Genomic DNA, 16,553 nt, shown 5'->3' with positions numbered 1-16,553 from the left:
CAAAGGATTAAACTCACTGGTGGTATAATCAAAACCCTGCACTGTACTCCAACAGCTGCTCCCCGTCCCCAATCCTCCCCACAATTATAAGTCACTCAGTCTCTTTACTCTTTTCTTCTACTATAACAGAGAGGACGCCAGCCACGTCCTCTCCCTATCAATCTCAATGCACGTGTGAAAATGGCGGCGACGCGCGGCTCCTTATATAGAATCCGAATCTCGCGAGAATCCGACAGCGGGTTGATGACGTTCGGGCGCGCTCGGGTTAACCGAGCAAGGCGGGAGGATCCGAGTCGCTCGGACCCGTGAAAAAAAAGGTGAAGTTCGGGCGGGTTCGGATCCCGAGGATCCGAACCCGCTCATCACTATTAAGAACTGGGGTATGTAAGCTTTTGATCAGGGTCATTTGGGTAGTTTCTGTTGTCATTATGATTTAAAAAGAGTAAACACAGTTGTTTGACAATAAATGGCTTCACCCAACCACTAACCATGAGTGAAAGAAAAGTTTGTGAGTTATCATTCATATTCTCTGACAAATGGCCAGAAAATCACAAATTCTGCTAGGGTATGTAAACTTATGAGCACAACTGTAGCTGCACCGTACATACTAAGTGGCTGATGCGGGCTTACGTGTAAATTCATTTTGCAGATAGAGTCTAGAAAACAAATAAAAATCAATATGATATAACTAACGGGATATAACACACTAATTCTTCGATCTGGATTAACTGCATATAGTACATATCCCGGACAAACCACTGTTCTCTAACATAATGTTTCCTTGAAGCTATGGATAAAAATAGGTTAAGAAAAGGAAGTCGGGGTTTCACAAAGTTCCATGAGTTAATAAAAAGAAAAATGAAAATAACATACAACTCTCCCTGTAGGAAGTCCCTTAATGTATTCTTCATACAAAGGACGGAATGTAGCAAACAAATCAGTCCCAAATGCAATATTTAGGAATCTGGCATCATTTCCAGCCCACTAATTGGTAAAATACCAGAACATTCGTGCCAAATAACAACTAATAATTCACATGCAAATGGCCAGTGTGTTGCTTGAACAGATAAGGAGAATAGTGAGCTGTGATTTGAACACATGCCAACAACTGCATTTGGCAGGAAGTCAGGTATTTTGGGTACAAACATGAGCCAGCCTTCACGATTCTGTGGTTTACCAAGACCCGCAGCTTACAACTCATTCCTGAGAACATGCTTTGTTGTTTGCAATGACAAGTACCCAAATTGATGCGGTTGTGTCTACTGTAACTATAGTATAATATATTATTTATTCAATTTATTTATAAGCTAGTGTTATTAAGTCACTAAAAATATATATTTATTCAATTACTGTTGATTATATTTTATATATGAATTGTTCAGATTGTTTTATGTAGTTACAGGGGAGACATCCAGTCTGAAAAGACTATGCGCAGGTCTCTAGCGATAATAATATGAATTTCTTAGTGTTAACCAACCGATAAGGAATTTTTTTTTTGTTGTATAAGCACAAAGGGCGGTATTCAAATGATATATCACGGCCAATCTCCATTCTACAGTGATCCCCGTTATGGCTCATATTGCGCCCATAGTAATCAGGTTTAGCTGCATAAAGGGTTGGGTGCCCTCCGAGTTGAAATGATTATACCATGCCCGTCAGCAGAAGCAGAACGAGTGTGGAAGGGGGTGAAACAAATTGAATACCGCCCAAAGTACAGTATCTAATAAGTTTGGTTGGAGGTGCGCCCTTAAGCAAAATACAATGTAAGTTTAAGGGGTTAGGAGAAACCGCTAGTGAGTTTCAGCTAAAGAAGGCTTAATGTGTGGCGCACTCTTTTAATTTTGTTTAGTAAATAAGTTAAAACTTAACTTTTATTTCTATTAATCTAAAATAGATTTTTTTGACAGGCATAACATAGGACAGTTATTTGTCAGCCTGGGAAAATATTCACAGTATTACTTAGAATATTACTGCTACCCTGCAACAATTTAATCCTATAGAGGGTTATTAGATTTCTTTCTTATGCAGAAAAATATAAGGGTAGAATAATTTAGTGTATTATATTAGCAAAGTGAAAATATGAAAAGACATTTTTATATACCGGTTTCTATAATTCAATATTCGACATCTATGTTAAGCTAAATTCTGCTCTCATTGGGAAACCTGATTCTAGCAGCTCCCTGCAGAGCTCTTTATACAGTATGCACTCATTGTGGAGTCAATTATAACCACTTTGTTCAAGTATATCCTGCGATAAGTCAAATCTCAAAAGCACAAGGATGAGTATGTTTTATACATGTTCTTAATTACAATAATGCTAGTGTCATATAATCTATATAAGAAAGTGAGCCCAGACTATATTATTTTCTTATGGAGGCCACAGGTAGAGGGTCAGAAATCACTGAATAGTCAGTCTTTGATACAGTATATATTTCTTATAGACATACTTCTATGTTTGTTCTGAAGCTACTGAATTAAGACCTGTATTTGTTTACTACCTGCCTCAACAGAATTATAACTCTATTGTTATATAAACAAGTGTCACACCTGCCTACACTCTCAGGAATCACCTGGTTCCCAAAAGAATGGACAACCCTGCATTCCACCTCGCCATCAACCATCAATAGTTAGCAACTATTGATGGTTTCCTTCAGATAGGCAATAGATTTACTATCAATGACAGGTCCCGGTGGTTTGAGCATGCGCAGACCTGAATCATCGATAGTTTAACCATTGATAGACTCTTCCCACAATGGTTAAACTCCACTGACCAGCGATGGTTACCCCATTGATAGACAACCCTAATGTCACCACTTCTCAATTGAGGTAGGTGGGTTGAGAGGCGGTGATGATGCAATTTGCTGTGCCATTCTCCCAGTTGGACCACCCTCTCCCATGGCCGTCTTAACAGCAGTGTAGGCTCCTTGGCAAAGCAGTGGGGGTTGGAGGCGCTATCGGCTGCAGCTGTGATGTCCCACGGCCAGTAGGGGGTGTTCTATGTTCTGCTCCGCATGCAGGACCTGGAGCAGTAATTTATGCTAATTATTAATTTACAGCACGGATGGGGTGGGGGTTAGTGAGATGGGTCTGGAGGGAGAACACTAAACTGTAGATGGTGGGCATTGGGAAGAATCAAGGGGTCCAGGTACATGACTACCAGGGTGGTAGGGTGTGTTAAGTATGCGGGGGAAGGGTGGATAGTGGAGTGGGCTTAATATTTCTAAGCTTGCTTGACCACGGATATCTCCGGTTCCTGGGGCTTGGATAAAAAACTAGGGACTCCCACCTTTCATGGGGTACCAGGGTCTTGGGGTTCCGGTTTAAGGAGCAATCCATCGACAAATATATAGAACTGAATGCCAGGCGTGTGGAGCTGGAGCACGGACTGGCTGCTGGAAGGCTGAATTATCCGGTTCTGAACAAGGTAGGGATAAACGAAAGGGGAGAGTCCCAGATTTTGAAAGGTACCTTCAGAAAAATTCTAAGTCGGACAGAACCAGACATATCTGGACAGAAATAGTTTTTAACAGGCTCAGACAGGGAACCATGCTTTGATATCGGATATCTACAGTTCCCCAGGGCCGATTTTAAAAAATCTGGTACCCTCAGCTATCAGCTCAGGGGCAAGAGACGACCCTGCCCTCTGTCTGGGCCTCCCGGAGATCAGTCATCCAAGGTGGATAAGTACATAGGTCAGGTACTTTCCCTGGTTATTTTGGATAATTTTGTTACCAAATGCTGTGAGATCACTAAGGGGCATATTTCTTAACCTGTTTTTTACAAAGAAAAATGTGAAAAGGGGTGTTTTCACAAGCTGATCAGTGTGTAAAAAAGAAAAGAAAAAGTGAACCCCCCCAAAAAAACATACTTACATCCCCATGGTCCGGTGATCGGTGATCCGGTGCGGGCTACCTGTCATCGGGACTCCCTGCTGCTCCTGTGACCTCCGACGCAGTAAAGCGATGCTGCAAAGCGGCAGCTCACTTTACAGCACTGGAGGTCACAGTAGCAGGGAACCTCAACAACCAGCAGCTCTCCAGAAGCTCCGGTTACCGATCCCCAGATTTGGTGAATATTTATTTATTTATTTTATTAACAGTTTCTTATATAGCGCAGCTTATTCCGTTGCGCTTTACAATTAGAACAACAGTAATAGAACAAAACTGGGTAAAAACAGACAGACATAGAGGTAGGAAGGCCCTGCTCGCAAGCTTACAATCTATAGAATATGATCACTGCATGCGATAACTGATACATCCATGCAATGTAATCAATTATCGCAGTGCGGATTGGGCAGATTTTATCACATCCCATCCACATCCTCAAATGGGAATAGTGATAAATCGACCCTTAAACATCTCAAAATCATATTTGATAAAAAAATACTTACAAATAATAACAAAATGTTCCCCAAAAATACCATGTGTGGGAACATTCGAATACAGTGTGCTGGGTTAACCCAATTTTACGTCCATAACCACTTGTGCAAGTGCACAAAATGTCACAATAGAAGAGGAGAACACGTGTCCATTCTTATGGCAACAGTAGTGCCATATACACTCCTATTTGCACATGCGCCATCCTCCCAGATGACACTGGGAAGATGGCGCCTCCACCGGCCGAGGAGGATGGACCCGCTACCGAGCAAGCAAGGTAGGAAGTGTGTGCCCCCTCCAGCGCCCTACCTGCCCCCCCCCCCCCCGAATACATGGTGCCCCCTGTGGAGCACGCTGGACCGCTATGCAGCTCTGCAATCATTTTTCGGGGTCGTAGACAAGCCCCCTGATTTGGCTATTACCGGGGCCCGGCGTGGCTCTCTAATGCCCCTGGCTCCAATGACTAGATTAGTGTTAGTGTTCTTAATCCCATTGCATATTTCTGTAGCCCCTTTCTTCAGCGGTCTGGTTATGACAACTGGGACACTATTGCTGAATATTCTTTGAGTAATAGCCCATTATTGAAACTGTAGTGCTTCAAAACACCCCAAGCTTTATTATTCTTCCTGATACACTAATAGGATAGTATAGAACCTTGTGGGACACCACATGGCAATGGCACTGGTGGTGAGGAGTATAATTCAGACGATACTCTCTGGGACCTACCTGTGAGAAATGATTTGAACCAGCTTAGGACTGTGCCATCCAGTCCACAAAAATGTATCAGTCGCTCAATCAGAAGCCCATGGTCCACGGTATCAAATGCTGCAGAGAGATCCAGAAGGATAAATATTGAACAGTCACCTCTGTCTCTTGCCATCAGAAGATCATTTAACACACACACCAGGGCTGTTTCAGTGCTATATCTTCTCCTGAATCCTGATTGGAATAGATCATAGATATCATGGGTTGTCAGGCGGGTTTCCAGTTGATTTGCAACCACTTTTTCAATAACCTTTCCTAGAAAAGGAAACGACACCTGAGAAAAAAAAAACCTCATATCGACCTTTTTCCATGCCGACCTTAGCCATGTCGACCTAATGACCGTGCCGACCTATTTCAGGTGTCGACCTAGTCACTGTCGACCATTAGTGGTCAGCCTAATGACTGTAATATTAAGGAATACACAAACGTTAGGTGTAAACGCTGCATAAATGTCATGCTTGCAATTTTGAGGAGCTTTCATGGACTCCTGGGGAAAAAAGAAAGGCCATCCGATTCCTTACACAATGACGTGAGTAGCTGCGAATGGGCCACAAATTCTGTATTACATATAACACAAAGCACATCCTAATTTGGTTTATTTAGTAATCACTCAAAATAATCCCTCTATACAATCTTTTGCAGGTTTCTGAGTCTGATTGGAAATGTGCACACTTAGGGGCAGATTCAATCAGCCACGGGACTTACCACACAGCTACAGCTGTGCCCTAAGCTATTCAATTATTGCTGATACCCTGCACAAGGGGCCTAATTCAGTAAGTATTGCAAATTCTGCTAATCAGCAGAATTTGCAATCCTTTGGAGCGCATGCTGACCGGCGCCTCCCCCCGTTCAACAAGCAGAAATTGCGAAGGCATCGCAATTTCTGCTTGCTAGCAGAAAATGAGAAAGCCTCCCGCCGGCGCAGCTTAGCTGCGCCTGCAGGAGGCCTGCCACCATGTTCTCGATCGTGGCGGCTGTGTGTGACGTCATGCGGCTACCGTGATCACGTTCCCCCGGACACTCCGCCGTTTGGCCTCCTCTGCCCCCTGTTCACGCCGCATCGCCCTCGCAATGCTCCGTCTTCGCCCTGGAAACGGAGCGTTGCCGCCCCGTTTCCAGGGGCAATCGCATTTCCTGTGCCCCCCCCCCCCCCGCAGAAAGTGTGGGTGCATGAATTAGCCTCAATATCCGCATTACCATGCCGTGTAATTCCATACCTCCAGACACTTAACCCAGTCTTATCGCAAGTGAAAATTGGCAAATAATTTAATAGCTCCAGGCATAAAACCCGAGAGCTGCAGCTGCACGGTAAGTCCCGTGGCTAACTGATTCTGCCCTTTAAAAGTCAAGGTTGCAACCACTTCCTTGACCATTCCTGTCAATCTTTCTTTCTTCTTTTTTATCTCCTATATAACCGCTTGTTCCAGCCGTATTTAAGGCTTAAATTAATGATAGAAGTGAGGTGATATCATATGGAAATATAGTATATTGTATATTATTTTATGTTTTTACAGTGGTAGAAATACATTTTCATATAAAGTTCACTTGGAAGGTGCACAAGACATCCCACCGCACATATGTACTGAGGCCAATCACTTGCATCTCAGAGGATGTATAAAAAAAATCATCAGCTCCTTCTGTGGAGGAAGCAAGGCTCTGTGGCACCCAGTATATGGGACCTATACACTCCTTGAATGTCAATTAAACAGCTCAATACAGTATTTCATCCCACAAAATAAAATAACATTGTGTTTGCCTTTAAGCATGGATGTACCTAGCCCCCTCACCATCCATTTCTTCATAAAAGACATAAAAAGTTTAATATGTAAATTCCGTGCACACAAAACAAAATCAAGAAGATTCATTCAAAAATAGTTGCAAACAGCACTTTCAGAAGTTACTTTGAGAGACACTCTTGCAATCAGGGCTGCCGGGAGTGGCCATGGGCCCGGGAAATGGGTGGGCGTGGCCTGGGCCCAAGTAATTAGTACCCACTTCCGCCCCTCTAGATGCCCCTGCTTGCAATAATTAGGCTGGTATCCAATTGCATGCAGTAATTTACCACACAGCAAAAATAGTCTGAGTATTATCGGGCTATCCAATTATTGTGGGGTATATGACCAAATTTTGGACGATAACACATGGGATCCGGAATAAGTTCCCACGCATTATTGCAAGAAAAAAAAACGGGTCTCCGGCGGCTGCTTGTCGCTGATAAAGCTGCATAACTCCCAATAACTGCTACTTATCGGGGCTAATTGGATTGCCCCAGGCCGTTAGCTGCAGTAAATTACTGCAGCTAATTGGATACCAGTCACAGAGTAAAGAAGGAGTTAGCACTTTGCACACGTGCACGCAGGGGGGGTTTCTAAGTACCTAGAAACCCCCCCACCCCACCCCCATGGCCACTGATCAATCGGCGCTGTTGAACGATATATATTTTTTTGGGCTGAGAGGCAGCCCGCAAGTAGGGAGAGCCATAGCGGCAGTGCGCGGCTCTTCCCAGATACTTCTGTTGTGAAGCTGTGTGAATGAGTCGGGTCGGGTGAGGCGCGGGGTAGCGGTGAAGTGGAGGCTGAACCAGTGAGGCAGTGACTGTCTCTGGCACTCCGCCTCCCACTGACTCTGCAGCAGTGTGTGTTTGTATATGCATGTATGCTATGTGTGCGTTTTAAGTATTGTTTTTGTATACAGTATGCTACTATACAGTATTTTTGTGGATTAATGTCTAGGTACTGTATATGTGATATATATATATATATATATATATATATATACAGGTTGAGTATCCCTTATCCAAAATGCTTGGGACCAGAGGTATTTTGGATATCGGATTTTTCCGTATTTTGGAATAATTACATACCATAATGAGATATCATGGTGATGGGACCTAAGTCTAAGCACAGAATGCATTTGTGTTTCATATACACCTTATACACACAGCCTGAAGTCAATTTTAGCCAATATTTTTTATAACTTTGTGCATTAAACAAAGTGTGTCTACATTCACACAATTTATTTATGTTTCATATACACCTTACACACACAGCCTGAAGGTCATTTAATACAATATTTTTAGTAACTTTGTGTATTAAACAAAGTTTGTGTACATTGAGCCATCAAAAAACAAAGGTTTCACTATTTAACTCTCACTCAAAAAATTCCGTATTTCGGAATATTCCGTATTTCGGAATATTTGGATATGGGATACTCAACCTGTATATATATATATATATATATATATATATGTGTGTGTGTGTGTAAAGCTATATATACACCTGTGTATATATATATATATATATATATATAATATCACAGCAGAGCACTTCAGAGTCTGTATGTATATATTTATATATAATTTATATTTATACACACATACAGTATATACGGTACATATATGTACGGAAACCCCCCCATGAAAATTCTGCGATTGCCACTGCTTTGAGCAAGACCTTAGATTCTGACAACCTAATGCTACCATGTAAGTAGCATTAGGCATACATTATTTCATATAGCTTAGGGTATTATGAAATATGAATAAAAATCTCTGGTTGAGAAGACTGATTTTACTATTGACATTGATTTCACTGATCTTTACTTCAATTTTCTTTTCTTTCTCAAATGTACAAACTACACAGGAAGTTCAGCAATTTCATTGAAAATTAAGTACAAATGCATATTTTCTTATTCATAAGATTTGCTGCAGTCTATTATTTGCACATTTTAATACAATAAAAAAGGGGAAAAAAACTATTCTTTTGATTAATTGGAGGTTTATGTTCGATGCATAATATTCTGCAACCATGTTAAGATCTTTGTAGCAAAATGTTCATGTTCTATGGATAACAAAAAATAAAGCTACGCGATTCAAACCATTGCTAATCATCGTCAATTTGTACCGCATTGAATGGAATAACAATGCTCGGCAGATTCCATTTTATAGTTTTTTTCAGCGATTCTCTAAAACTTAACAACAAAGGGCAAAGGCCACAGCTGTGTAGGCTCGCTGTATTCACAAACCTATATGTGTATTGTGGGGGGTAACGCCACTCATTATGTAAATGAAACATTAAACATAAATTAAACAGAGGGTTTTTTTACTTTGTAAAATAAATAATTGCTGATGTCACCCCTTATAGAGTAGGTTGTGTCATTAAATCTATTTTGCATATTTAAAAGGTTGTTATGTTCTTTTCCGTGCATGACAAATTCATTTTTGCCAGAGACTGCACACTGCCACCGGACAAGAGTCATTCAATTGGAATGTTGTTACAAGCTGTTCCTCATATTACGGAGGGCAATGTCATCCATATTTATTTACATGATTACCCAATGGATTTTAATTATATTGGGCTGATGAGATTACTCGGTATTCTTATTATGCTGTGGACTTCGATGTGGCAAAACCGGACAGGAGGCAGAACAAGATTAGGGATGTGCGTGAACACTCATGTTTTGGTTTTTAGTTTTGCCATAAGCATCTTCAGTGTTTTGGTATTCGGTTTTGGCAAAACCACCCTCAAGAGTTTTGGTTCGGATATGGTTTTGGATTTCCGGAAATTAGATAAAAACAACTAAAATCACGTAATTTGGACCTATTTTTGTGCTATAGTAGTATTAACATCAATAACATTAACTTCCTGTCATTTCCAGCCACTCTCCTGAGTGTAAATGGCAGAAATCACGAGAGGGACTTACAAGCAATCCAGAACCAAAGATTCTGATTCTAATTCTGATTCTGAGTGCCAAACCAAGGGAAGGTCCAGAATTCCATTTGACTCCGGTATCTTAAATTCAGGTGAGTTTGGATTTCTGAAAAACTGAACTGCACATCTCTAAATAAGATCAGTTGACTTCATGGCTAGGTAATCTTCTGCCATGTTAGCCAACAGCTGGCCCAGTGAAATTTATAACTGTGGCTATCTAACATATTGTAATTATATCAAGTGTGGTGAGAGAACAGTCTACAAAATATGTATATGTATAACAAGGCTGTGGACTTCATTATCATCGTAATAAAGAAGTACAGTATCTGTCTGTGTGAATATCAAAATAAGTTTTAGTCAGGCTTTATAGGGAGCCTATTGTCTACACACAGAGGAGGTAGCCATATTGTGGACTGAAATATTCAAATGTAACGTAATTCATAGTGACAGTGATATTACTTGTTTCTATTCAAGTGACGAGCTGCATTTGAAAATGTTTCTTGCACGTTGTACCTCAGGAAGTAATTCACTGACTTCCGTGGTTCCCTGGGATTTGATAGGCTGCCTCTGAATGCATGTTGATTCTGCCCACAATATGGCTTGCAGTACTCCTCTATGTTCATCTCTTTAAGGGGCAAATAAAACCAGAAACTAAAAACAGTAAACAGTCTTACACTAAATTTTTGTAGCAGTTTGCTACATAGAAAAGTGCCTAAAAATGTATTAGGAGATCATTCTGCTCCTGCCACAAATCAAAAAAGACACCCAGAGATCTTAGCCAGGGACCAAATGGGCTACTGTACATTTGCTGATTCCTGAATCTCCCAGGATCCGCGTCAAGAGTACATACAGAGGTTTGTGGTCCAATGGAATTCAAGTCGATAAGTGGTTACAGATACTTAATTACGTTGATTGATGACATCACAATAATGACGCACATACAGTATACCTTATCAAAGAGAAGTCATGGAAAAAAAAATACAGAACAGAAACATGTACAAAATCAAAAGGTGACAGACTAAAAACCTTAACATCTGATAATGGTGGAGGAATATCTAAACAAAGATGTGAAGTTCTTCCTAAAGAACTACTGAATTGAACATCAACTGACCATCACCTACACTCCTGAAGAAAACGGTGTCAGTGACCAAAGCGCACACTAGTGGAGAAAGCAAGATGCATACTAAAGGATGCAGAACTAAACAAGCAATTTTTGGTGAAAGTAGTGTGACAGTATGGGTTGGAGTTACGTGGCCGGCCGTGGAGTTAGGGGATCCAGCATACCAACGCCGGTTTCCTGGCCGCCAGTATGCTGGCAGGGGGCCGAGCGCAACACCACAGGTTCTATTCCCACTCTATGGGTTACGTGGACACCCACGAGTGGGAATAGCCCCTGTTAGCCGGTATTATGGCTGGCAGCATTGTCAGTCTTCAGGATCCCAACGGCGGTATGTTGACCACCGGAATCCTGTGCGCGAGCCACATAACCGCATCCCGACAGTACACACCTCCCAACATTCCCAGTAGTCTACAGAGCAGTGGTGAGCATCACACACCTCCCAACATTCCCAGTAGCCTACAGAGCAGTGGTGAGCATCACACACCTCCCAACATTCCCAGTAGCCTACAGAGCAGTGGTAAGCATCACACACCTCCCAACATTCCCAGTAGCCTACAGAGCAGTGGGGAGCATCACACACCTCCCAACATTCCCAGTAGTCTACAGAGCAGTGGTGAGAATCACACACCTCCCAACATTCCCAGTAGTCTACAGAGCAGTGGTGAGCGTCACACATCTCCCAACATTCCCAGTAGCCTACAGAGCAGTGGTAAGCATCACACACCTCCCAACATTCCCAGTAGCCTACAGAGCAGTGGTAAGCATCACACACCTCCCAACATTCCCAGTAGCCTACAGAGCAGTGGTAAGCATCACACACCTCCCAACATTCCCAGTAGCCTACAGAGCAGTGGTGAGCGTCACACACCTCCCAACATTCCCAGTAGCCTACAGAGCAGTGGTAAGCATCACACACCTCCCAACATTCCCAGTAGCCTACAGAGCAGTGGTAAGCATCACACACCTCCCAACATTCCCAGTAGCCTACAGAGCAGTGGTAAGCATCACACACCTCCCAACATTCCCAGTAGCCTACAGAGCAGTGGTGAGCGTCACACACCTCCCAACATTCCCAGTAGCCTACAGAGCAGTGGTAAGCATCACACACCTCCCAACATTCCCAGTAGTCTACAGAGCAGTGGTAAGCATCACACACCTCCCAACATTCCCAGTAGTCTACAGAGCAGTGGGGAGCATCACACACCTCCCAACATTCCCAGTAGTCTACAGAGCAGTGGGGAGCATCACACACCTCCCAACATTCCCAGTAGTCTACAGAGCAGTGGTAAGCATCACACACCTCCCAACATTCCCAGTAGCCTACAGAGCAGTGGGGAGCATCACACACCTCCCAACATTCCCAGTAGCCTACAGAGCAGTGGTAAGCATCACACACCTCCCAACATTCCCAGTAGCCTACAGAGCAGTGGTGAGCATCACACACCTCCCAACATTCCCAGTAGCCTACAGAGCAGTGGTGAGAATCACACACCTCCCAACATTCCCAGTAGTCTACAGAGCAGTGGTAAGCATCACACACCTCCCAACATTCCCAGTAGTCTACAGAGCAGTGGTGAGCGTCACACACCTCCCAACATTCCCAGTAGCATCACACACCACACCACCTTCACAGTAGCCTACAGAGCAATGGTAAGTGTCACACAGCTCCCAACATTCACAGTAATCTACAGAGCAGTGGTGAGTGTCACACACCTCCCAACATCCCCAGTAGCCTACAGAGCAATGGTGAGCATCACACATCTCCCAACATTCCCAGAAGTCTACACAGCAGTGGTGAGTGTCACACACCTCCCAACATTCCCAGTAGCATCACACACCACCCCACTTTCACAGTAGTCTACAGAGCAATGGTGAGCGTCACACACCTCCCAACATTCACAGTAGTCTGCAGAACAGCTAGAGAGTTACACCTCCCAGCATTCATAGAAATGTACAGAGCAGTGGGGAGCATTACACACCTCCCAACATTCCCAGAAGTATACAGAGCAGCAGAGAATGTACACACTTCCCAACATTCCCAGTAGTGTGCACAGCAGTTGTGGCCATTTAGGCGCCCATACATCTGCAACTGGGTCTGGGGATCAGGGGAAATCCAATATGTTGGATTTCCCTGATTTGCTGATCCCAACCAAAAAATTATTGGGCTCAGCAAATCAGGGATTTTAAGCGTATAGAATTTCTCTGATTCCCTGAAAAATCGCCAATAATCGATGGTCAGTGGATCAGGGAGTCAGTGAATCATGATGCTGATGTATGGCCTGCATTACACATTCCCCACATTCACAGAGCAGTGGTGAGTGAGACACATTTACTGGAAGTCTGCAGAGCAGCGATGAGCGTCACATCCCTCCCAACATTTCCAGAAGTCTACAGAGCAGCAGTGAGCGTTACACACTCTCTACATTCCCAGGAGCAGCGATGAGCGTTGCACTCTCTACATTCCAAGTAGTCTGCAGAGCAATAGTGAGCGTTACACACCTCCCAACAGCATTGTTTTTACTGCTGCTCCCCCCGTTTTTATGCCATTAGTAGACAAAGAACCATACCTACCTAAGCCTTTGTTTGCATAAAGGATACAAAAGTGATAAGGGCCCTACACATTTAGCGATCCGCTGCAGAGCTGCCCAACGGCGGATACCACTGATGGGCGACCCGGCGGTGGTGGGGAGGTGACGGGGGAGTAAAGTTTATTCACTCCACCTGTCACCCGGCTCCATAGCAGCGCAGGCAAATATGGGCGAGATCGTCCATATTGGCCTCCATGCACAGGCGACAAGGCACCAGCGATGAACGAGCGCGGGGCCGCGCATCGTTCATCGCTGGTGCCTCCACACTCAAATATATGAATGGTATCTCGTTCATTAATGAATGAGATCGTTCATATCTTTGACTATTATCGCCCAGTGTGTAGGGCCTAATAGATAGATAGATAGATAGATAGATAGATAGATAGATACTTTGTAATATATAATGTACACCAGGCATGTCAAACTCGTGGCCCTCCAGCTGTTGTGAAACTAAACTACAAGTCCCAGCATGCTTTGCCAGCATACCTTCCACTGATTTGCTGGTAAAGCATGCTGGGACTTGTAGTTTCACAACAACTGGATGACCATGAGTTTGACATGCCTGATGTACACCCTTTTACTTTGTAATTGCTAGATTTTCCTACTTTCATAAAAATAGAAGTCTCCCTGGCTCTTTATGGACTCTATCTACTAGCACAGAATACCCTGTCTATTTTGGACTTTCTGTATTTTTTGTTTTCATAAATGGATCTGAAAGTCAGAGTCAGGGCTGCCAGCGTAACTGTGCAGTCATTAGCCGGTAACCTAGGTCATACAAGTACAGACCCACCCAGTGTCGAACTGGGACAGGAAGGGCCCACCGGGGTAATGCAGTTATAGTGGCCTATACTTAGGGATGTGGTTAGCCTACAAAGGGGGTGTGGCCAGCTTGAAATACACAATAGTTTAGTGCGGTGTAATGCAACATATCTACCATTCTACCATGTATAACACAAGTGCATAGTCTGGAACCTGATCCCTAGAGGAAGGAGTGGGCACTCAGGTTGTGGGGCCTATTGGTGGTTTCCCTGGTACCCCTGTGGGCCAGTCCGACCCTGGACCCACCTCGGTTACGCAATAAGACCACTCTTACCGCTCCCAGCCAGGCAACTGAATGTCACTTAGCTGCATGGTTATGTGACTATAGGAGGTTTCTATCACTGTGATGCGTGTCTATAGTAGACCTGCCCCATAGCCACTTGTCAGTAAATGAGCCCATCATGGGTGCAGCCTCATTTTTCCTATATTAAAAAAGTGCGTAGCTTATGCAAAACATGAACACAAACATCCACAAATAAGATCAGGAAGATCACTTAATGAACATCCTAATGATGTATTTATTCTTCCAAATGCATTGCACATTTTCCATCTGACTTTTTAGCATTTTCTTTACTGATAATGAAGCAGCTGTTTAATGTTTATCTTCAATTTCAATAATTGTACATAGATGACTAGAGCATGACCTGGTAAAATGTCCTTAAATAACCAGAATACAGATTCTATGCGATACAAATTCATATTATCTGTAGTACTGTGCTAACATAGCCAAAAGAATGCTCAGGAGACATTGGAGGGTGTCCGCAGCTAACTACCGCGCCAGAACAATTCAATTAGCGGGGATTACCAATCTCGGACAGAACCTTACAGCTCCATGAGTAAAGTACACAAAAAAAAAAACAGCAAAATTGGGTGTTCGTGTGCAGGAAAAACCCATTGATTTCGCAGTTTGGGGGTAATTCAGAGTTGATCGCAGCAGCAAATTTGTTTGCAGTTGGGCAAAAACCATGTGCACTGCAGGTGTGGCAGATATAACACTTGCAGAGAGAGTTAGATTTGGGTGGGTTATTTTGTTTTTGTGCAGGGTAAATACTGACTGCTTTATTTTTACACTGCAATTTAGATTTCAGTTTGAACATACCCCACCCAAATCTAACTCTCTCTGCACATGTTAAATCTGCCCCCCCCCCCTGCACTGCACATGGTTTTGCCCAACTGCTAACAAATTTGCTGCTTCGATTAGGTCTGAATTACCCCCTTTACACGGAATCAGTGTGTTTCTGAGCCTGAATCCTGGTTTTTAGGTGTGGGAAAAAGGCTATTTAAATAGCCTTTCCCGTGACGCAGGGATTTTAGCTGGCAATTAGCCGCTAATTGAATGCCCCTCCCCCCCACCCCCCGTAGTGTACTATATAATGTAGAGGTAATTTGTTATTTACACAAATATCTTTCAAGGCACAAAGAATGCTATAAATATATTGTGGTCTATTCATAGGTATATGAGTGAAAGAGTAAACTGGTATGCGTACAATGGTAACATGTACACATCTGCACCTCCTTTATATAGATGTAGCCGTGCTCATCTTACTGCGATGTGGCATGCTGCATGGTGTGCCAGGCTTTAGGAATTAATGGAGCGATCGCCGGCTGCGAACAGTCGCAGCCTGGCATGTCATGACACATCGCAGCAAAGAAGAGCAAGGCTACATCTGTATATAATGTTTCTTGTGTGACTTATCATCCATACCGTGGGTGGGATGTACTAAAGGTGAAATTATGGCCAAAACTCTGAAAATACCGTTTTCGGCATTTTAACCGCATTCCCATATGTACCAAGCTCCGAAATGCTATAAATTCCAGAGCTTGGACCCGGAGGGTAACGACATCTTTAGAAGCCTATGGACTTCTTTTTGTGTTTATTCTAAGATGGATCCAATCGGATCCCACACCCAATCCTCCCCCTCCCCCAACGGCTATATCTGTATATAATGTTTTTGTGTGTGTTTTATCATCCGTCCCGTCACTCTGCACATACACAGAAGAGGTCCCGTATCCACAGCTCTTATCGAGAGATCTGTCCTTTGTGCAATTGTAGGTACATACCGACGTTATCAACGCCAGTATGTACCCGATGAGTGGCAATGCTTAGTATATCCCGCCCTGTGTTTGCAGCAGCAGAGTTTTTCTGGCACCTTACAAATACACAATTGTAACTTTAGGA

At 43.2% G+C, this 16,553-nt stretch overlaps 1 protein-coding gene and 1 long non-coding RNA gene across 10 annotated transcripts in view; one reads left to right on the top strand and one right to left on the bottom strand.

Moving 5' to 3' along the window:
* Positions 1 to 16,553, bottom strand: part of KIAA1217 (KIAA1217 ortholog) — a 1,254,604-nt gene that overhangs the window by 567,624 nt on the left and 670,427 nt on the right. The window lies entirely within an intron of this gene.
* LOC134927329 (uncharacterized) overlaps positions 9,532 to 16,553 on the top strand; it is a 28,298-nt gene continuing 21,276 nt past the window's right edge. The window contains exons 1-2 of the long non-coding RNA XR_010177614.1: positions 9,532 to 9,577; positions 9,795 to 9,939. This is a non-coding gene — a long non-coding RNA (uncharacterized LOC134927329). The remainder of the gene's footprint in view (positions 9,578 to 9,794; positions 9,940 to 16,553) is intronic.

The sequence above is a fragment of the Pseudophryne corroboree genome, chromosome 5 (genome assembly GCF_028390025.1).
Source record: "Pseudophryne corroboree isolate aPseCor3 chromosome 5, aPseCor3.hap2, whole genome shotgun sequence".
Taxonomy (NCBI): Eukaryota; Metazoa; Chordata; class Amphibia; order Anura; family Myobatrachidae; genus Pseudophryne; species Pseudophryne corroboree.
Note: the sequence above shows the minus strand (reverse complement) of the source record. Positions and strands in the feature narration are given on the sequence as shown.